The following is a 22,908-nucleotide window of genomic DNA, read 5'->3' on the forward strand; positions in this document are numbered from 1 at the left end:
CCTGATGTAAGAATATTAATTTAGGACACTTTGTTGTCACTTCTCAGTCAGATTTATGGCAGAACACGTCGAAAACCAGACCAGAGGTTCCCTGGCCATTTCAAATGTGATAACATACTAACCGGTCATCAAGGTGTTGCATTACCATGGTGGTTGTCGTTTCATCCAGTGTGGATTAAGACATCTGCCATAACAAGGCACTAAAACATCAGAACAGGAGCAGACGCTTCTCTACATACAAGAACAAAAGTGTCACGCTCGTCATTTATGCACTCACTTATCCGTGAAAAAATTTTGTGTTTCACCTAGCGACCACCTAAAACCATTAACACTCATAAGGCTCGCTACCATCACAACGACTCCATTTCTTCCTGCTTTGCAGCGCATACACATTTTAATTGTCCTATTCTCCCGAACCATTTCATATTCCAACAAAATATCAGGAAATGTGTTACTAAATGACAACTTTGAAAAAGTAATAAGGAAATATTTAAAGTAATTTTTTGGTTTTACATTTGCTATTGCCTTGGTTACATGCCCTGTATTGTTTCTTTTCTTGTGAGATTTGATGACTGTGTGCATGCCCTAAATTTCTCTGCATTATCTACAACTTACATTGCAGTCGTTGAAGACACAAATTGTTGTTACGAATGTTATATTTTGTTTTTGCCCTCAGCTTGTACAGAAAGCCTAAGGTCTGCAGAAGTGTATAAAAAAGAAACACGTTCCCACCCCTTGTCCTTGGGTAAAACACTTATTGTCTAGTGGCCTTCTTCAATTCTACAGTTCTGGAATATTAGTGTTCATAATTTTTAAAATTTAGTGTCTTACCTACTCTCAACTTTCTTCTCCACTTCTGTCGCAGCATGGAAGCATTATTTAGTGCCATGTAGAGAACAACACAATGACTGTACTACTGAGTGCTAACAAGTGGCCGCCTTCCCTCCTTGTGTGATACCCTCGATAAGGAACCTTCAAGGATACATCGCATAAAAATTAAAAATAAACTTAAATACAAGCCTTCAGCCTCCATCGGTATGCGGCTGCTGTGAGCGGGATAGAACCCGCCAACTATGATTTGGGCGGTCGAAATTATTCAGGAGTCTTCCACAACAACGTGTTCGAGAATTAGAGCTTTGGGCTTGCAGTGTTAATTCTTTAATTATATTCACAAATATATCGGTACTCAGAGCATGCTCTTCGATGAGCCATGTTTTCGGAGTTTGTTTTTTTTCGCGTTTTAACTATTTGATTCCACGCATGACGTAACATTCTTTTCATTCGCAATTATGCAGGACCGCCAAAAAATTTTGTTGCCTCAGTGTTGTCCATTTTGTGCAAAACCTTCGCTAGAGCGTATTTAAAGGCGTGCTATCAATAAATAGCTAAATGTGAATGAAAACGCTCGTGGGCAGCGAGATACGTTGTTTTTGCGCGTGTCACTTAACTAATGAGCGTGTCTAGTTAATATATGAACACCTTCCGCTTCGTGCTGTACGTGCTCCATTTCCCGGGTATCAGGGAAACGCTGAACCATAATGTTACTTTTTAGAGCGAAAGCTCCACTTCGCGACCAAAGCTGCAAAAGCTGGGCCATCGCTGAAGCCTTGGCCTCGAATGAATGAAATAAAGCATAGCTGGCGGCTTAGCATTGATAAATATTAAATGTGCGAAAGCAGAGTTTTTGCTTCCGCCACGTAGCAAGGGCTACGTGCAATCGTCTTTTTACCGCGGGAACTCGATCTTAGAATGCTTAGAAACTTCGAATTGTTGTCCTGTGAGGCCGATTTTCTTCACTTAAATCGGATTAAACGTCTCCGCTCCCGCCATTTTTTCAATTCAACGCTGAAGTTAGGAAGAGTCAAACAACGCGTGGAGTGCCTTTCAGCCAGTCCCGTGGCGGCTTGCCGCTCTGCCATCGGCGGAGCGATACGTAAATCAAATCGTCTACGCGTATTTTTTTTATTTTCGTGGACTTAATTTGCGGCTATGTGGTCTGCGACGGAAAGTATTTATTCAGAGTGACTTAAAAAACAAAATAAAAGCGAAAGCGAAGCCGCCACGAGACTGGCTGAAAGGCACTCCACGCGTTGTTTGACTCCTACCTTCGGCATTGAGTTGAAAAAATGGCGGGAGCGGAGACGTTTAATCCGTTTTAAGTGAGAAAAATCGGCCGCAGAGGACAATAATTCGAAGTTTCTAAGAATGCTCGGAACGTGTAGATCGAGTTCCCACGCTAAAAAGACGAGTTGAGATTCATCTTTAGTGCACCTTTAAGGCATTGACGTTCTCGGACAAACATTTTGAAAATTGCAAAATTGTAAGGTACTGTTATGGAAACATCGAAGGCAATTGTCTATTCGTCTAATATGTAGCAAAATCTTTCTTTCAAAGTATTTGGTTTGATTTAGGGGGTTTAACGTCCCAAAGCGACTGAGGCTATGAGGGACGCAGTAGTGAAGGGCTCCGGAAATTTCGACCACCTGGGGTTCTTTAACGTGCACTGACATCGCACAGTACAGGGGTATCTAGAATTTCGCCTCCATCGAAATTCGACCCCCGCGGCCGGGATCGAACCCCTCTTTCGGGCCAGCAGCCGAGCGCCATAACCACTAAGCCACCGCGGCGGCCCAAAGTATTTCCATCGGTCGCATCGAACAGTTAAGACTGCCATAGAAAACCAATAGGGTACGCTTTTGACGATCGCAAAAGCATTAATAGAGAAAAAAAGGCAAGACTGCAGTGGAATGACCTGCGGATATATTGATTCTTATATTGAAATCTTGTATTACATGAAAAAATGGGTTCATAAACGGTTTCCAGCTCAAAAACGATTTTGTCCAGAATTGCTGGGTATGGGAGTGGTACAAAAAACGCGTAAATTAAACGAACTGCAGTTTATGAGGCAAAACAGTGTATATACAAAAATGGCACCTAAACAAACAAAGTTAACTAGGCGTCCGTGTAAAAAGGCTGAACAATGTAAAGAAAAAGCTCCTAGTTATACAGCGTTAGCTACAGTTATACAGCATTAGGTCAATCAAAGCTTTGCAAGGAATAACAACGAAGGCTACACCTGAGCTCTACAATGCACCGCAGCCAACGCATGCGACTCGCTCGCCTCCGAGCGGATACCACGGAGACAAGTTCGCATAGCTGTTATTGAACGGTGTCCTACGAATGAATATGAAAGGATAATCTTAAGATATTTATTGAAATGTACGGTTGGTTTAGAAACATACCGTCAGAACAGGGGGAAAAGTCATGAGACTCAGTGCATGAAATATGTTTTTAATGTTGTTTTATAGTTATGATTTAAATGCTACTCAAGCGTTCAGTACACAATCTTGGTTTAGGTTTTGAGGGAAGGAAATGGCTCAGTAACTGTTTCGCAAATCTCGGTGGACACCCGGACAGCGCCGCAAGAGAAGGGATAAAGGAGGCAGCGAAAGAAGCGAGGAAGAAAGAGGTGCCGTAGTGGTGGGCTCCGGAATGATTTAGACCACCTGGGGATCTTTATCGTGAACTGACATCTCACAGCACACAGGCGCCGTTTGCGTTCCGCCTCCATCGAAACGCAGCCGCCGCGGTCGGGATCAAGCCCGGGTACTCCGGTTCAGTGCTCCGCGGTGGCCAGTACATAATCTTAAAGCAGTGTATAGTTTGAATTTTTAACTATTGTTTACGATACATCATATAACATTATTTGTCAAATTTTATCATTACAACTACATCCAATGTAACACGTAACGTTACTGCTGCTTGCTTAACAGTTTTATAACACTATTTTAATATTAGGTCCTACCTGGGTTGTGTCGACTGGCAGCAATGTGTGCTCGCCTAGCAATGCCTGGAAAACACGCTAAGAGTCCCGGTGGTTAGGGGCGAGGCAGTAGCTGCAAAATGGCGAAAATCTCCTTTTCCGGTAAGAATATCCAAACCGGCACGTGGCTTGCGAAGCGGAACTCAGCAATACACGGCTCTTTCTATCGCATGAAAGCAAACCGAAAATTAATGGAAGAAACAGGAGAAAACGGCCCGTTTCCGCTTTGTCGCCGGTCGCGACCGGTCGTGACCGGTTTCTCCCTCTCCCATCTTGTTGACAGCCGAGTGGAAGCGACAAGCGCGAGGCGACGGCTTACAGACCTGTTTGGTCGGCTCGGAAGCGTGCCAGAGCAGCTTGTTGAAGCCTTGCGTAAGTGAGTGAGGAAATAAACATTTACAGTTTGTACTGCTTGTAGAGCAAGTTGTACGACGGCGATCTCTCGTAATCAGGCTCAGGGAATAACTCAGTGGCGAGGAGCAGCCAATTGATGTTAGGGCTGTAGTCCGAACGCAGGAATACTGCTATAATAAATGGAATTATCATCATCAGCCTGACTACACCCACTGCAGGGAAAAGGCCCCTCCCATACCTCTTCAATTACCCCTGTCATGTGCCAGCCGCGGTCGCCCTATCCCCGCAAACTTCTTGATCTCATCCGCCCGCCTAACTTTCCGCCCCCCCCCCCCCCCCCCCTGCTACGCTTGCCTTCGCTTGGAACCCAGTCCGTAACCCTTAAATACCAGCGGTGATATTACTGCAACTGCAAGAGGTTGCTTCTTCGGGGTTAATGGCGTCCCCGTCGTGTCGCAGTATCACTTAACAGGAAACTCACGTTCACCCGTCACACAACCTGCACCATGCGGGACCTGCAGAGGTGGCGCCTTGCCAAGAGCCCCTGCTCTCCTGACCCAATTACTTATTGGCCAGGCCTACATGAATAACGCTTTCGCTTGCGAGCAGGTGAAGGCATGATGTTTTTTAGTTTAGTACATCAGTACATGGTACATTTAGTACAGCTGCAGTATTCAAAATATTGCACGCCAGCTGCATACGCGGCAAACTGCATACGACCGCTGAACTTTTATATTTGTACTTTGTTTAATGAGGTTTTACGTCCCAAAGCGACTCAGGCTATGAGGGATGCCGTAGTAGAGTGCTCCGGATGATTTCGACCAGTCACTGGGAGCCCTCCACCACGGAGTCCCTCATAGCCTGAGTCGATCTGTCATGTTAAACCCCATAAGACCATAAAACCAACTGCAAACATAAAAAAAAATCGGTGGTCGTATGCAGCTTGCCACGTATCCCGCTGGCGTGCAATATTTTGAACACTGCAGCACAACCCAGCATCTCACAAAGCGAGTCGATTTTCAATATCCTTTAGACATCATAGTATAAAGCACGTAAACCCGCGAAGTTGTTTCTTCTGAGGAGACTGCATCGCTGCGCAGTATGGGCACAATAGCAGCAGGGCCCGTTGACCCAACCAAAGCACGAAGCAGGCAGTTGCAACGAGCTCGACCTTGCTGGGCCGCGTAGGCTTGCACAACGGCGTTGCCGGCCACAATTACGCCGGTTGAGGAGGAGGACGCGTGCACTGTTTCCTGCAAGCTGCTGGCTGGCTCCTAAACAGCAGCCACAGCTGCGCGCCGAGGGGAGGGTGCCGGGGGACGCAATGTGCAGGAGGCCGAAAGCGAGAGTTTAGCAGATGTCGCAGGCGCGGCTGTCCCGCGTCTCTTTTTTTCCCCGACCTGTTTTTCTCTCGCAGCGGAATCTGCGCGTGGAGACAATTCAACATTCTCCTTCTCTCTTTTTATCCTTTCTCGCGGTGTGCATCTCGTTGGGCAACCCGCGCTAGTGCAGACCTCACGCGCTCCACGCGTCAGTGGAAAATACGCGGTCTTTCGCCATTTGTGCCTTGAAGTGAGTTTTCGACAGAAGCTAACCGTACGCATTAGGAGTGCAGAGTTTGGAATGTGGTAAAATTTAAGAGCGGAAGCAGTTATGTAGGACACAACACACCTGTGTTGAAGAGGCGACACAACAACACACCTGTGTTGTGTCGTCTCTTCTGGCGTTTCGTTTCTACACGCTGTTTTCTCATGTTCTCGAATGCTTTCACTTTTGCTTCATGGCGTTTAATGTCCCAAAGCCACTCAGGCTATGAGGAACGCCGTAGTAGAGGGCTCCGGATAACTTCTACCACCTGGGGCTTTTTAACGTGCTCTGACATCGCACAGCACACGGGTCTGTAGCATTCCGCCGCCACCGAAAACCACCGCCGCGGCCGAGATGGAAACCTCGCCTTTCGGGTCGCCAGCCGACAGACACGACCACTGAGCCGCCGCAGCAGCCCAATTACATACTTTTGCAAAGAGACAGCGTGCCTACTATATTACAGACCACTAAGAAGGCCAGTTTCTTTGCGTCGCCATTTTGTTCGCCAAACTGTGGGCGTGCATGAGCGACTAGCGCAGAACTAGTGTCAGCGCGTGCATTATACATGTATTCGCAACAGCACGAAAACTGCTTGCTTTGCCTCTTTTGTCAATGCACCTTTGCATAGCCATACCCATGTATTGCTTACCCTTGCATTGTCCGTCTAAACGATCGCATTCGTCTGCAAAAATCAGGACACTTGCTCTCCGGATTCCTGGAAACACGTACACAGGGACCACCCTAACACTTGGTCCGAACTGGAGACGCTTATACGCGCCCACAATCTAGCGAATAATATGGCAACGCGCAAAGTTAGTGGCCTTAGAGACAAAAAATTATTTTGGGACTAAGAAGAAAATTTAAGAAAAAAGCGCACCAGCCCCGTGCCACTGAGCGTAACGGGCTTAGGCCCCAGAGACATACATTATATTGAGACTAAAAAAAAAAGAATAAAAAATGCGTCCCATCCCGCACCACTCAGTATAACGGGCTGGGCCTTAGAGGCAAAAAGTATTGTGGGACTATAAAAAACGAAAAACAAAGTGTCCCTGCCCGTGCCAGTAAGTATAACGGGCTTGGGCCTTAGAGACATTTGTTAGGTTGGGGCAACGTAAAACGAATGAAAAATAAGCCCCTGCCTGCACCACTAACGTACAAAAGGCTTAATCCAATCTGAAAATAAATGAAAAGGCCTGAAGGCAATGATATAATTTTACCGCCCGTAGGAGAAGAAAATGGGGAAAAATGAGGGGAGGGTGAAAAGCTACATAGCGACCCACAGCCGGGGAAGCGGGCCCGGGGAGACTCCCCTGATCTCCCCTGGGACGCAGCGGAAGGGGTTGAATAAACGGGTTATGGGCATAGGGATGGGAATAGGGAAAGCGAGTTTTTTGCTCTGATCCTTCGAATGTCTCGACTCCATTGCTGGCCTGCCTGGCCAGGACAGGGAGGGCGTCAAGATTGCCCAATGGTGCGGCCCCGCTGAAGGGATGCCCGACAACCCACAAATGCAACGGGCTGCGGCCGCCGTTGACAGGAAAACCTAATCCGGGGTCAGCTATCTCGGGCTCATCCACGACTTTGAGGCCTTAGAGACAAAAATTACGGTGGGGCAAGAAAAAAGATTGAAAAATAAAATGCTTCAGCCCGTGTCACTAGGTATAACGGGCTTGGCCTTAGAGATAAAAAGTATGGTGGGGCAGCCAAAAAAGAATGTAAACCAATAGGCCCCTGCCTGTGCCACTAAGTATAACAGGCTTGGCCTTAGAGACAAAAAGTATGGTGGGGCAGCCAAAAAAGAATGTAAACCAATAGGCCCCTGCCTGTGCCACTAAGTATAACAGGCTTGGCCTTAGAGACAAAAAGTATGGTGGGGCAGCCAAAAAAGAATGTAAACCAATAGGCCCCTGCCTGTGCCACTAAGTATAACAGGCTTGGCCTGAGAGACAAAAAGTATGGTGGGGAAGCCAAAAAATAATGTAAACCAATAGGCCCCTGCCTGCGCCACTACGTATAACAGGCTAATTCCATACTGATATCATTATTCGCTGCTGCGTGTACAGCTCATGTGTGGTCAGCCTCCATCAAAATTTCCCGGCCCACAACGTCCGCCATCGATGTGCAGAGCTAAACACTTACAGCACCCCTGGAGCTTCAGATCCATTGAATGCGAGCCCCCTTCACCAGTGTGGAGATCTGGAGCTTCGAGGGCACCGGTAAGTATTTCGCTGCGTTGATCAACAACAGTTCCTCTGAGCTGGAATCATTTGCGAAAGCTGTCTATTTGTTGTGTAATTTGCTGCAGGACCGGCTTGAGAAAGCTACGAGCGAACAAGTGGTACCGCGCTGTACAATGACACCGCGGTCGTGTGCAAGGAACTTCTTGTGGACGAACATCCTTACTCAGGCAGTCCCCAGCAACACAGCCACTTCGTACCAGTGGTCTAGCGCTGGACAATGTCTTTTACGATTACAGCGAGAATGCTATGCTTAATTTAACCCACAATGACGCCCTTTTGTTACCCAAAACCAAAAGCCGCTTTTCCAAAATCTCTACCGACCAACTCATGGTGTCGATACGGTTAAAACTGGGAGTTTATTTCTTTACGCGAACACTATTGGCAATGAGCAAGCGATAATATATACTAGACGATCTCGAATAATAATTTCTAGAGGGTGCATCAACAAAGCCAGCGGCGCTGGAGATGAGCTTGGTCCGATGGTATTGTCACGGACTCAAAGACGACAAAGTGGGCAGTGGCGCGGCACGGAGCGCTCGCGCTAGGCCTTCCTTCCTTCCTTCCATTAAATCATTCCATCGCCATCAGTCATGTAGCCCTGTCTTCACCTGCTTGCCGTCACGTAACAGTATGAATGAAAAACTAGCAACGGCATGCAGCATGTGCGCATTGTTAGTGCGTAACAAGCAAGCAACGCGATCTCGGGTGCCTTACTCACTGAAAAATGTGAGGATAGTATAGGTGATATTCAACAGGCACCAAGTTCAGACTGACCTCGGAGCGCACACAACAACTCGCCAGCTGGCCGTCATTGTCTCGGGAGTAATTGCTCCCTGGAGATCTAGAGAAAGCACTTCTCGCAGAAACGCAGAGCTCTCGACACGGCTTTAAAAGCAGGCGGCGGCAGCTGCTTCACAAGTATCGCAAGGGCTTTCCCGACATAAACATGCAGTTCTACGTATACTACAGGTCTTGTTAAGGACCATATTTATGAAGCTTTTACCTCATCGTCCATTCTTCACTAAAAAATATTTTAATAATAACAGCAACAAATAATGGGCGCTGCTGGTGTTGTCCTCCTTGAAGGTAGTTGTTGAGCTAGCCTTGATGAAGCTGAAAATAAAGAAGGCCGCGGGACGTGGGAAGGTTTCCTTTTGGGAAGTCTTATGAGATTCTTTAGACAGTCAGAGTTTTCAGACCTGGGTGTAAGCGTTAAAAAACTGGAGAGAAATTTCTGCTCCGAGACCAGTACTCAAGATAATAACAATTGCATGCTGAAGAAGACTTCCAAACGTGGGATCGAAATTGAGAGTTTTCGCTGTGTCCATTAGAATTCTAGTTTCGTCAGGGCTTTCTTTAATGCGCTCTGCAGACTGTCCTTCCATAGACTGCATCGCTTGCATGGACGGCTCTTGCACGCAGACAGTCGGGTTGTAAGTCTCAATTTTTTTCTCAGTATTTCATTCCGCAAGTGTGTGAACATGCTCGAGCGTGCCTAGTATATCTCTGTGGCATGCCTATAATGTTAGAGAACCAGCCGCCAAGTCCGGGAGTTCCCCAAAGCACTAATACTATGGTTGCCGCTCAATGATCGGGATGACCGCCTTAAGTTTCTGGCATGTTCGTCTACGTTTTGACAGACCGCTGCCCTAGTTTGTCGCCTCGTGACGCTGCAAGCGAGGCAGAACCTTGCACTGATTGCACGGACGCCGGTACTCTGTTTTGGGTTCTCTCTCTAGTGAGTGAAACTTTGGAACATACCCTGTTCTTCCAGGCTTTGTCAGGATACGAGTCTGCGAGGGTAGTTATAGAATGTCCGCAGCGTACGAAAGCGAGACGTCGTACTCGTCTACGGTTCGTTCTCAGCTGTGGTCGCGGACGTCATAGCACTCGTTGTCTGTACACCTGCCTCAGCTGCGCATATGATTTTTCTTCCATGTCAACTGAAGGCCCGCCGTCCCAGCGGCAAAAGCTGCCAACGATGTCAGTATCATTACGCTCGATCTGTTTCCCTGAGCAATCAAGTGTCCTGTACGCATGATATGGTCTAGGCGGCGGCCGGCGGATACCGATCTTTTAGAAGCGTTTAGTATCCGAATCCGGAGCCAGTGTTGCTTCGGTTAATAGCGTCTGATGCATCTTACGTGGCACCTAAAGCGACAAGACGGTGATGGCACGAGCCTGGGTCTGCCTAGGAGCAAAGATGAACTGTTTGACTGCACGCCGAGGGGATAAATACTGTGCAAGGAAGAACGGTGTAACGAGCGTCCCAAGGCATCAGTCAACATCCTTCATGAGCCTATCCCCATGGGTACCACTGGTACCCTTCTAACTATGCACAGTATTGGCTCTTTCCTGCCCTTCGTTAGCGTTGTATTCCCCACACCGTGCCCAATTTTACTCCTTTACCTTCGAGGTATAACGAACGCCTCGAGTTTCAGCGTCTTCACAGGAGACACTTCCTCCACCTCATAGGAAATTAAACACCCCAGATGCCGTCTCTTGGCGGCAGATACAGACGGACACATTTCCAAACCTCCATAGACTACATCTCATAAACGCAACATTATATTTTATTTATTTATTATTTATTTATTTCAGAATGCTGCAGACCACTGCTTGGCCCAAGCAGGAATGAATTTACATTGTTACATAACCAATAGAATAAAATTATGCAATATTAATTAGCAGCACATGAATACAAAACATACATATAAACAATATTAGCAGGTAAGCAGACGATGTAACGCATCAGACACATGTCCCTGATGTCAGGCCCGCCCTACACTCTTCCACATTTCTTAGGATGTGGGGCCAAATAAAACACTCCGCAGACGGAAAAGACGTCTTTTCAGCGGTAGGAGGCGCTGTTGACCTGCGGTGCGATAACGATAACCTAAGGGACTAGTGGGCCCTCACAAAACATGTCCGCAGAGGAGCTCAAGCCGCCAGAGGAGCCCTGGAATGAGGACCCCACCCATAAGCTTGCACAACACCCCTTCTTTTAAATAAAGATTTTCTTCCTCCTCCTCTCAGCCCTGATCTGCGCTTTCATGCCAGTGCGGAGTGTAGACGCATGAGACGCATGCTATCAGGCATGGAAGCAGGGGAGGGGCGGGGGGGGGGGGTTATTGGGTGGCATTGCGTGTTCACTTTCCATCTGCAGCGCGTGGGTGCGTGCAGTTGCATCGAAACACGTGTCGCTTGCACTGTCCGCTTGCACCGTTACCCGCTCGCACCCGCCGCTGTGGCTCAATGCATGCATGATGTTCGCTGCCAGCCCTAGGTTCCAGGAACCTATACTGGGCTCCGCGGGCGCATTTTGAGGCAGAAAAAACAAACACATGCCGCCGGTGGAATTCGAGCCCACGACCTCCGAATTCGTGCGTTCGGACCCCACAAGTGCCATGTGGTTGTTTTTTCTTCTTTTACTAATCTCCCATTGACAATAACTACAAAATAAAAAAGGCAACCCCTACGCTCCTTGGTTTCGGTGACTGTTGGCTTCTGTGATTTATGTCATAACGAGCACCTCTTTCCATTCCTTTGTCTGCTCAATATAGAGTAGATTTACGATTTACGATTAGTAACATCCACCAGTATGGGCTAGGGTGGATGTTAGTGTGTTATTATTGTTGCCTTAAGTGATTTATGTCATAACGAGCACCTCTTTCCATTCCTTTGTCTGCTCAATATGGAGTAGATTTACCATAAGGGAGTAATTATAGTAACATCCACCAGTATGGGATAGGGTGGATGTTAGTGTGTAATTATTGTTCCTTTAAGTGATTTATGTCATAACGAGCACCTTTTTCCATTTCTTTGTCTGTTCAATATGGAGTAATTAGTAACATCCACCAGATGGGCTAGGGTGGATGTTAGTGTGTAATTACTGTTCCGTTAAGTGATTTATGTCATAACGAGCACCTCTTTGTATTCCTTTGTCTGCTCAGTGTGGAGTAGATTTACGATAAGGGAGTAATTAGTAACATCCACTAGGATGGGATAGGGTGGATGTTAGTGTGTAATTATTGTTCCTTTAAGTGATTTATGTCATAACGAGCACCTCTTTCCATTCCTTTGTCTGCTCAATATGGAGTAGATTTACGATAAGGGAGTAATTATAGTAACATCCACCAGTATGAGATAGGGTGGATGTTAGTGTGTAATTATTGTTCCTTTAAGTGATTTATGTCATAACGAGCACCTTTTTTCATTCCTTTGTCTGTTCAATATGGAGTAATTAGTAACATCCACCAGATGGGCTAGGGTGGCTGTTAGTGTGGAATTACTGTTCCGTTAAGTGATTTATGTCATAACGAGCACCTCTTTGTATTCCTTTGTCTGCTCAGTGTGGAGTAGATTTACGATAAGGGAGTAATTAGTAACATCCACCAGGATGGGATAGGGTGGATGTTAGTGTGTAATTATTGTTCCTTTAAGTGATTTATGTCATAACGAGCACATCTTTCCATTCCTTTGTCCGCTCTATATGGTGTAGATGTACGATAAAGGAGTAATTAGTAACACCCACCAGGATGGGCTAGGGTGGATGCTAGTGTGTGATTATTGTTCCGTTAAGTGATTTATGTGATAACGAGCACCTCTTTGCATTCCTCTGTCTGCTCAATATGGAGTAGATTTACGATAAGGGGGCAATTAGTAACATCCACCAGGATGGGCTAGGGTGGATGTTTGTGTGCAATTATTGTTCCCCTAATACCATATCACGCCGTACCGTACTGTACCGTACCATATTGTACTATACCATACCACAGGTGGTCGAAATTATCTTGAGGCCTCCAATACGACGTCCTGGAGGTGCTGGAAGTGGCAAAGGAATACTTAGGGCGTAGTGACAGCTGATCCGGATAATGAGAGGGGAATAAATGGAAGGATAAGAATGGGGTAGATCAAGCGCATATGGCAGGTTCTCTCCGATCATAAATAGCAGTTTACGAATATCCCTCAAGAGAACAGTGTACAACAGCTGTATCTTACCGGTACTCAGCTACAGGGCAGAAACGTGGAGGCTAACGAAAAGGGCTCAGCTTAAGTTAAGGACAACGCAACGAGCCATGGAAAGAAAATTGATAGGTGTATAGGTGTGATAGGGATTGATAGGTGATTGACCGGAAGCGGGCAGAGTGGGTGAGGGAATAAACGAGGGTTAATGACATCCTAGTCGAAATAAATAGGAAGAAATTGGCTTGGGCAGGGCATATGATGCGAAGGCAAGACAACCGCTGGTCCTTATGGGTAACGGAGTGAACAACGGAGTGGAGGGCATATGAAGAGAAGGCAAGCATAGCAGGGGGCGGCAGAAGGTTAGGCGGGCGGTTGAGATTAAGAAGTTCGCAGGCATAGGGTTGGCGCAGCTGGCAAAGGACCGGGTTAATTGGAGAGACATGGGAGAGGCCTTTGCCCTGCAGTGTGTGTAGCCAGGCTGATTAGGATGATGATAAATACGACGTCCGTTATAGCCTGAGTTGCTTTGGGACGTTAAACCTCATACACCAAACCAAACCAAACAATAACATGCCGCACCTTACTCATTCGCGTGACACCATCGTGGTGGTTCAGTGGTTAGGTCGCTAGGCTGCAGGTTGAGTCCGAGGACGCGGGTTCGACACCGGCCAGCAGCCGCGTTTCGATGAAGGTGAAACGCAAGGCATCCTGTGTGCGGCAGGACTTATTCTGTAACATGCAACAATATCTGGAATGAACGTAATCTTTCCTTTAATAAACTCCCTGCATGCTCTCTGCTTTCCCACGTTAAACAATGATTGGCTGGTTTTTCGATCCATTTTTAAGTGGCAAAGCGAAACTGCGGATTATAAGTGGAGGGCTGAAAATTCGGCTCTACTAGCGTGAATTCTTTAACGGCCACTGAAATCTCAATACATGCCGTTTTTGCATTTTTGCCTGCCGCTGCCGAGAATCGAATCCACGCACTCCTGCCCATAACTTGAACAGCATAACCACTGAGCCATCGCGACAGGTAATTAATGGAGCAATCTAAACCTCTATTTTGCGCATGCACAATTTTAGATTTTCTTTTGTTTATGTTGTCCTAACGATATTTATCTTCGCTCCCTCTCACACCCTCTCTATTTTTTCATCGGTGTTTTCAATCTTGTCGACTGTCAGGCTCGTTGGACCCGGTATGCTATCTTTTCGACGTTATGTCAAAACTAGACATGACAAACTTGTGCTATTGATAGAGTCACTGCAAAAAATTTTAAAATATTTCGAGAGAATCTAGTTGTTGGTTCGTAGGCTGCTCTGCCAACAGGATGAGCATCTCGTAGCGCACGGGGACTATCTCGCGGCATTTAATTTTCTCTACCGACGTATATGATATGGTCTGGGTTATTGTTTTTGTTCCAGTTCTTTTCTATGTCAGTGTCAAGCCAGAAATCAAAGCGTTGGATGAGTGAGGAGGTTCGTCATCCGTTAGCAACCCGTGACTTCTCGACTGAGTGCATTTTGTTCTTGTGGATATAGCAAGGGTAGCGGGAAAGCAGTTGGCCTTGCCGCGAGCGATATTATCTTTTACAGACACAGCTGCATGACAGATTTTCTCCTAAAAAAACGGCGTGCATTGTAAATCATGTGCATTGTAAATCCAACTGAAATCATAATTAACCCGCGAGTTCGATCCCGGCCGTAGCGGTCGAATTTCGATGTAGGCGAAATTCTAGAAGCCCATGTACTGCGCGACGTCACTGCACGTTAAAGAAACCCAGGTGGTCGAAATTTCCGGAGTCCTTCACTACGGCGTCTCTCATAGCCTGCGTCGCTTTGGGACGTTAAACTCCTTTAAACCATAAACCAAACCATAAACATCTGCATCGGTTAAGTGAAGACGTCTCGTCTCCTCCAGCAGGTAGCACGTCTCTGCTGAAACAGGAACTCCTGACGTTTCGCGTTCACCCAGTGCTTAGACTTGACAGCGATTCCTGTGCCATAAGTCAGTGTAAATAATCATGTTCTCATGAGCATACAAATCATCCTGTGAAATAAACGACTCGCGAGCAAATAATCACTAGTGTCTGCCCGGAACTTTTTAGTGAGTGTGTCTCATCAGAGTATTTAAATAGCGCATTAGCATTGAAGGACTCCGGGGTTACTATGTACTTATATATTTAATTTTCATCCTCTACAGTGGCCAGCCTAATACCATCAGGACGAAATCTCTAAGAACACCACGAAAGGCAGCCCAGGAGAACAGATGTGATCTGCGCCGACAATCTCCTGATTTCACTGAGGCACATGAAAGCACGCAAGCCAGATTTTCACCTCTACGACAGTGGTCTTGAACCATGGACCATTAACGCAGCTACGCAGTTTAGTGTCCGCTTGCACTTCATAGATACTTCGGTCCCCGATTTCAAGTTACGATGCTAATATCTCCAATTGTAATTGAAGAGTGCCTCTGCTATTATCATATCGTTGTTGCAAAATAAATAAATAAATAAAATCTACGAATGGGAACATTTAAATTTGTCGTGATAGTAGAGAGCAAGGCGGACATTATGCTGTTTACCCAAGGGCTATCAGTTGCAGAATACAACAGGTTGCAATAGGAAGTGCAGTCATGGTAGCACAGCTGTCCCGACTTTATGACGGGCTGCGAAATTCAGGCTTCAAACGCTGCTGAGGTGGCGCTTCCACACGGATAGCCAAGATGATTGCATGTCGACGCATAAAAAGGGCAACGCCGCAGCACACCTGTTATGTCGTTGTGGCAGTCTATCGCCAGTGAACAGGTGTTTCAACACAAGTCACAAATATCCATGAATGATTTTCTGAGGGGCGTACCACCAGCACCTGAATATTCGTAAGTGAATAGCGACAGAGCGAATTGAACCCTGGCGGAAGCTTCCTCGATAATGGGATGCATCTTCACAGCAGTGACCAACAATGCAATGCCCACACTGTTGTAGCACTACAAGGCGTACACTCAGGAGAAGAAGGACAGGATGAAGTGCTACATTATGAATCCTTATCACCCTGTTCAAATTTCTACCCTTTTGCAATGCCATGCTTCTGACCCGTGCACTGAGCTCAGTCTGCTACATCGCATCCGGCACAGGCAAGAGTCTTCGGCTACCGCTTGTCTTCCAAGTGCTGCGCATTACAACTGCTTGAGGTGCGCCTTGTTCTATGGTACATGAACAGTTGGTCTTTACACCGCCTTAGAAGACGCGGTTAATAATCTTTATCAGCCATCGTGACTGGACAACATTAACTCTCCCCATTCTATCCCCATTCCCACTTCCTGCACTCCTCCCCCTCACCAGGCCTTCCTCCTCGGAGTGCAAGCCCTATTTAAACCCTGGCAATGATGAACGCTTTGCCCAGAAGAAGACAGGTCCTCTTGTCGAAATATTGGCAAGCACTCTGAGGCTTCCCTCTCCCTTGTTCACTTTGTGATCATCGTCCAACTCAATGGACAAACTTCCGACATTATTCCCGTACTATCTGAAGTCCACCGCTCTCTACCATAGACACGTTCAAAGACGACATTCAGTCTTAACAGCAACGTTTAAGACTAACATACAAGAGCCCTGGGAAGAAGGCACCGGGTAGACCAAAGAGGAAGTGCAGGGAAGTGTTGGAGGTAGACCTTTTGGAGAAGAAACCTTCAGGGGAGAGCGACCAGGATAGGAAGAAGTGGAGAACGCACATTAGAAACACCACATAGGAAAGTAGGAGGACGGAACAAGAAAATAGGTAGCTTTGGCTGACCAAAATGGTATTCTAGACATTTTTTTTTAAATCGTTGACAAAGAATTGTTTATCTCTTTCTCTCTCTCACTTGCACTATTTGCGGTTTACTAAGTGTCGCGTCGACCTTTAGGTGCTCCATTTATGTCATTCTTCTTCACTTTACATCTCTGTTCGTTACGTATCCCCTAAGCTATGTCCTCGTAAATACTGTTTCCCTCGAGCGAACACCTGCGCTATCTCGCGATTGTCCCGAAGCGCGTCTAAGCGTTCTCTACTATGAATTTGCTGTTTCGGGACATCTCTGCTATTAACCGTCGACCATCACCACAGCCCAAATTTCTTCCAAAACCACGCACCATGAGAAAGAACATTTACGCCATAATTTTTGTGGTCTCCGGTTTTGCACATCCTCGTCAAAGTTTTTAACGCTTTCGCGTTAAGGCTCCCATCCTGCAGACGTTCCGCAGTCATCGTCCACATTGTGAGCAAAAAAATGGGCCGGGGTAGGGTGGCAGTTGTGGCTGTCCTACCCCTAGGTAGCAGGTGGGCCACCTAGGTCACGTGACTGTGGCGTCATCACAACCTGCCCACAGGGCTCTGAGCAAGCTGCCCACCGTGGCAGGTGGCAGTTAAATTGATGATTGGTCGTTCGGGAAGAGCAATATGGGCCGCTCATGGCCCACCGCTGGGAGCACCTGGCGTCGCAAGGCAGCAGCGCATCGCCTGACGGCTGCACCATTGTGCCAGGAGAGGTATCAGACCTCGCGGCGATCTATGAATTTAAGTAGAGAACGACCAGTCCCGCATGTATGTGCATTAACCCATTTACCCTATCGCGCCATACCCTTAAGTGTCTTAAGCTTAAGTGTCTGAAGTGCCCCTTCCAGTTTTTACTTGCAACTTCACACGGACTCCAAGGCACATGGGACGCAAAGAAAAAGCCGCGGTCTTCCGTGCCCTTTGACGGCCTTGGGCGACTGGCGGAAGCGGTGCACCCGCGCTCCACTATCACGCGGAAAACGGGTCTTCCGCGCAGATAGTGCAACCAGTGTAGCTCGCTTAGCCACCACGAGGCTCAAGTAGGCGCGCATGTAAGGTCAGGGAAGTGCCGAACGACGCGGCGCCTACCGCTAAAGGACAGATGCAAAAGAAGCCCAGCCGCCGGTGTTGTTTCTCTGGCATCTGTCGCCTCGCGGTAAATGTCGTCCAGGAAACGGCGTCTGTAGATCTAACGCGACATTATTGGGAAGCCCACTCAGACGCTCGTCTCGGTGCGAACAGAGGCTGTCGGGAAGCTTACTATAGAAGCGCGCAAAGTCCCGGCAAAGCGAGGAATTTCCGGTGCTCAGAAATGCACCAGTACTTTCCTCACCTGTAAGCGCAGATCAAACAGTGTGCCTATATTTTTTTCATTGTTCATTTTTCCTTGTAAACAGCACAAAATGCGCTGTCTGGTTCATGAAGCCGAACCTTTTACGCTGCAGCGTTAAGTTAGGACTGACATATTGTGTGTTCGGAAGAAACACTGCGCACAAAGAAATAGGCGCCGCGTCCAACTGCTGCATCCAGCGAGCGCCGTCAGAATACTCGGAAAATGAAATGGCAGATTCGAGGCAGTGCGCAAATAACGCTGCGTGTCGGTCACAGCGCAGTTCACGTATACGGGTGCTTGTGTGACGGGAGACCGCCGGTGAGGGTGCCATTTGCAGATTTGCTCCGGATGTTTGTAATAAAGCCCGAAGAAACCGTGTTTCATATTTTTGCCAGTTTTAGGTTGGGATATCGGCTTTGATCGATCTTGAGCTAATTATTGCGTGCTTTCACTGCAGCTGATGTGAACGGAGCATGTCAGTTAGCGCAACAAAATGTGCGAGGTCTACAAAAACTAAAGCTTTCTTCCACAGAGCTGGTGTAAAGCCCTCGTTGAGCCGCTGCTGCAGGCAATCACAATGGGAGTACTTTTCGGAGAAAATGATGACGTCAACAGGCACCACAGGCTATGATGACAGTCATAAGGAAAACAAATGTAAAAATTAGTTTTTTATTTTTGTGCTGGAACAGCCCTGTAGTCTGCAACGAACAGCAAAAAAAAATTGCAGCCGGTTTGTACGGCATACCTCAACGCAGCTGGAGCTGTGAATGCTTTGGGCGGGCATGAGGCACAATATAAAGAGCCCGGGATGGAACTCGCATGCGTCTGACGGCTGAAGAACTAAGTGAGCGACACGGCTGTCACTCTGTCCTGTTTCGTGCGACAGATGCCATATGAACAAGATAAAAACATAAGATCCGCTGAATGCTGTTTCGTACACAGCGTCAGGTCGCTCGGCTAGAGCACGATTATAAGCTTGGAGTACACAAACTGCGCAATGCAAAGTTCCCAAGCCCGGACCCCGTGTCATGCAGTGTTGTTCATTAGGTCGTCTCGCGAAGTATTTTATACCGTGTGAAAACCGGAGCGAATTTTAGTTTACACGTTTGTAGTTTATTATAACTAACCCATTAGTTGCTCAGCTTTACAAGGCCACAGCAGCAGGCAATACGCTAAAGATGCAAAAGAATGGCCCTATTGCATATTTCGCTTTTTTAACGCTGTCGCTTAACAACTGCCGGCAGCTCAAGTTTCGGATACCTGTTGGAGCTATACCGTGGCAATTGTAGAGCGTTTTCAGCAAACCTCCTCTTAAACGTGTACCCGTGAAACGTGACCTGCTTGACATTTGCGTTTTAAATCGAAATGAATTGGTAATTATTTTTTTCAGCGTTGCTGCACTCGTCGCTGTTTCTACTATGCTGCTTCAGATTAACAACTATGAGAGCTAAAGAACGTAAAAAGATTTAAAATTTCCTTGTCCATAGTTAAGTTCTTAGAAGCGAGGTTTGTTTCTTCGCGCAGGCAGCTGAATTAGTTTGCGAACAAGCATTCGGCAATCGCGTAAATAATCATATTGTACGCGAGGCACAAAACCAGAAGATAGACAGAACGACCACGTGAAGTGGGGAAATCATTAAATGCCTCGGCTGCCTTGCTTGTGCGTGCTGGACACAAGGAAAAGTAGTGGAGGGTTATCGAACAAGATAAAGTAGCAAACGAAAACTGCATCAAGATCGACAAGATCGAACAAAAGTTGGACAGAGACGAAACAAAACCCATTACTTATTCATAGAACGCAGCGAAAACTTGTAACCACGTTGAAGAAGAAGAAAAAAACAGAGATGGCCTTCTTACCTCTTTTGTTTTCTCAATTTTGTTCGTTCGATTTTCTGAGGTCTTATTTATGCGCTGCAGCAAGTGTAACATAACAGTTGCGCTGATGTAAGAACTTCATGATGCCCTCTGCGCGACCGTCACAGCCACTTTGTAGTTTACCAGCCCTAAAACGGCTGGGTCGCAGCTTAACTTAAAGCGGTTCCTAGTGGGAAATGTATGGAAAATAAATGCAGAAATGCTTCTTTAAGCTTGTCTGCAAATACATAAAAAAAATGGATAACGAGTGAAAGCTCCTCTCAACACCGCCGTGGTGGTTAAGTGAATTTTTTGTCCGACTGCTGATGCCAAAGTCACGGGGTTGGTCCCCCCCTGTGACGCCCATATTTCAATGGAGGAGAAATACAAAATAAAATGTTCGTGCGCTGTGCGATGTCAGGGCAGGCTAAAGAACCCCGAAGGGTCTAAATTGATCCCGAAGCTTCTACTACGGCATCCCTCATAGCCCATCTGTCGCTTGGGGACGTTAAACTAAACGCTTTACTACTTTTAATTTATGCTTCTCTTACTGCAAATATTTCCCAGCTGCGCCCAATCGCAAGGCACAAGTCCCACTCGTCCACGAACCGAGATATTGTTTTCCCGAGTCGTTTGCTCCCGCGTAACGCCGACAGGAACGTGGCAAAAAAGAAAGAACCTACAGCGAAGAAGCCGGCAGCTTTCTGCGACAAACAAATGTAGAAAATACGCACCGTCGGACTTCAAGGGCAGCGCCGTTCGAGCGCAGCAGTCAGCTGACCCCGCGCCGCCGTCGACGCGTGAGGTGAGGGGCCGATTCGCGCTCTCGAACTCGACCCCGCCCCTAGCACCACTGCCAACAACTGGACGACACCACCACGTAGGTCGCGGGCGCGCGACTCCCCCTGGCCGCGCAACAAATGCGGCTGGAGCGACTTGGGCGATATCAGCGGGCGTCGGCAGCGGGAAACGGAGCTCCGATACAGCTGTTGCATCCAGTCGTGCCCGCAGCCCTCGCGGCAAGGTGCTCTCTGCGCGTGTGTACCCGCTGCTCGCAGTCGGTTGCGTCCGGACGGCGGCGACGGAGGCGACGCGCTACGCGCGTTGCAGCAACCGTCGCCAAGCCATTGTCTTCGGGGCTGCCTCCGCGAGCGCCCTTCCCTGACGGACGCGGGACGGCCGACCAGAAGAAGGCGACCGCTCGTTGTCTTTCTGCTCGTCGCTGCGTTACGCGCCTGTTGGCGACGCCGCAGTCGGCGGGGTGATTAATGCATCACCCCCCCCCCCTCCCCCCTTGTTTGCTTTTCCCTGTAAGGAGCAGCGAGTTTCCAGGCGAGTCGCCCGCGACCGATGCCAAGAAGGGCTCATTAGTGCGATCGCCGAAGAAGTCGCGCACGGTGCAGGTCTGCTGCGTTTTGAACGGGGTGCTCCGCATTTGATTGACGGGCCACGCGCGCTTGCTTCGAGCAGCTCCGGCTGCCTTCCTCGGGCGAAGACTGCACCGTGTAGGGCGGTACGCGGCGGATGCGCACCTCGTCTCCGCCCTCTTACATTCTTAACGACTTGTAAGTAGTAGCTGTGGGGACTTCGTTCAGTCACTCCAAAGGCTTTTGCTTCCTAAGCACATCGCAGCGAAAGTGGCTGCAATCCCCCCCCCCCCCCCCCCCCCCCTCAGAGGTTGTTTAACGCCCTGAAGCGACGCGTGGGCTATCAGGGACGCCGTAGTGAAGGGCTCTGGAGTAATTTAGACCATATGGGGCTCTTGCACGTGCACTGTCTTTAACAAAGGTAAGATAATATACATGTAACGAAGCCAGGCTGACGACATCGTCAGTTGAAAAGGCCGAAGAATTTTCTTATACCATCGACTTCGAAGCCATTGCAGTAAGGCTACATATGGCTTCAAGAACAGTATTTACCATTTATTACCACGCGCATGACTGTTCGAAATCACACCGAGGTGATGAGCGGAGATACTGGCTCGCCTATTTTACACTGATACATTCCGAGCAGTAAGCACCAGTGGAGGTGACCGAAAAAGGTTCCGGAATAAGGGTGGCGTGGAGGGGACAACCTCTTCGCGTACTAACTGCTCAGGGTAGAGATAAGAGACGCACTTGAGTAGCTACGCACGAAGTGAGAAGTGCGCCATAATTAAGACGAATTTTTTTTTCTTCACGTTCGTGGTTCTCACGGAGCGTCTGCGACTGCTTGCGCATGAATTCCTAGACGGCCATCCGAGCATCCACGTACGTCCAGCTCATCCGCATCCTACTCTGCTCTTTCTGCCGAGACAAAGACACAGGCCTTTGCGCATTTCAATGCCAGAGGTGTCTTCCTGAACGCAGAGGCAAGGCGCCTTGAAAACGCTCTCCGCTGTCACCACGCAGTGCGGGCAGGTAGACAAGAGGCCCTCGCAGGGCACGCACGCCACAGCACGAGTGATGGATTGCGAGCCGCACGAGCTGCGGGCGACGGGACCGGCGTTTAGCTGCGTACGGGCATCTCCTTGGAAATGAACAAAGAACGCCCGCGCACTACTGGTGGAAACAAGCCCTCTGCTTGCACGCTACGTTCAAGTTCTTGTTTTCTTGCCAAGACAAAGGGAGAGTTCCTGAGGGGCACCCCGTTTACTTTTTAGCAATCGGGCGGGGGAAGCACCGCAAGGCGCGACCTTGTCGAGGTGCACGCCGTCTGAAAGACGTGCGACGGTGGCAGGAGACAAACAAAGGTCCCAACCTTGGCCAAGAAGACGCTTCCGCGCTGTCTGACGGGCTACGTTCCGCCGCTACCACCGTCTCCTTTTCGACATCAGAGTTTGTGCAGAGTGCTCGCACGCGCGGCTGTGTGCTGCCGGTGGATTCGAGTGGTTCAGTTGATTCAGAGAGAGAGAGGTCTTTAATTTGGAATGGAGTAATTTGCAGGCGCCGGATGGTCGGTGC

The 22,908-nt window shown here is 48.0% G+C and overlaps 1 protein-coding gene across 2 annotated transcripts in view; it reads right to left on the reverse strand.

Moving 5' to 3' along the window:
* The window catches only part of LOC144099402 (sulfotransferase 1C2-like), a 74,916-nt gene that overhangs the window by 22,886 nt on the left and 29,122 nt on the right, over nucleotides 1–22,908 (reverse strand). Inside the window, exon 1 of one of the 2 annotated variants that reach the window (XM_077632667.1) lies at nucleotides 20,701–21,157. The exons of the other annotated variant lie outside the window; for it this stretch is intronic. The gene's annotated coding sequence lies outside the window, so the exon portion shown is untranslated. Of the gene's footprint in view, nucleotides 1–20,700; nucleotides 21,158–22,908 lie in introns of those variants that run through there. 2 annotated transcript variants of the gene reach the window in all.

The sequence above is a fragment of the Amblyomma americanum genome, chromosome 7 (genome assembly GCF_052857255.1).
Source record: "Amblyomma americanum isolate KBUSLIRL-KWMA chromosome 7, ASM5285725v1, whole genome shotgun sequence".
NCBI classification, from domain to species: Eukaryota; Metazoa; Arthropoda; class Arachnida; order Ixodida; family Ixodidae; genus Amblyomma; species Amblyomma americanum.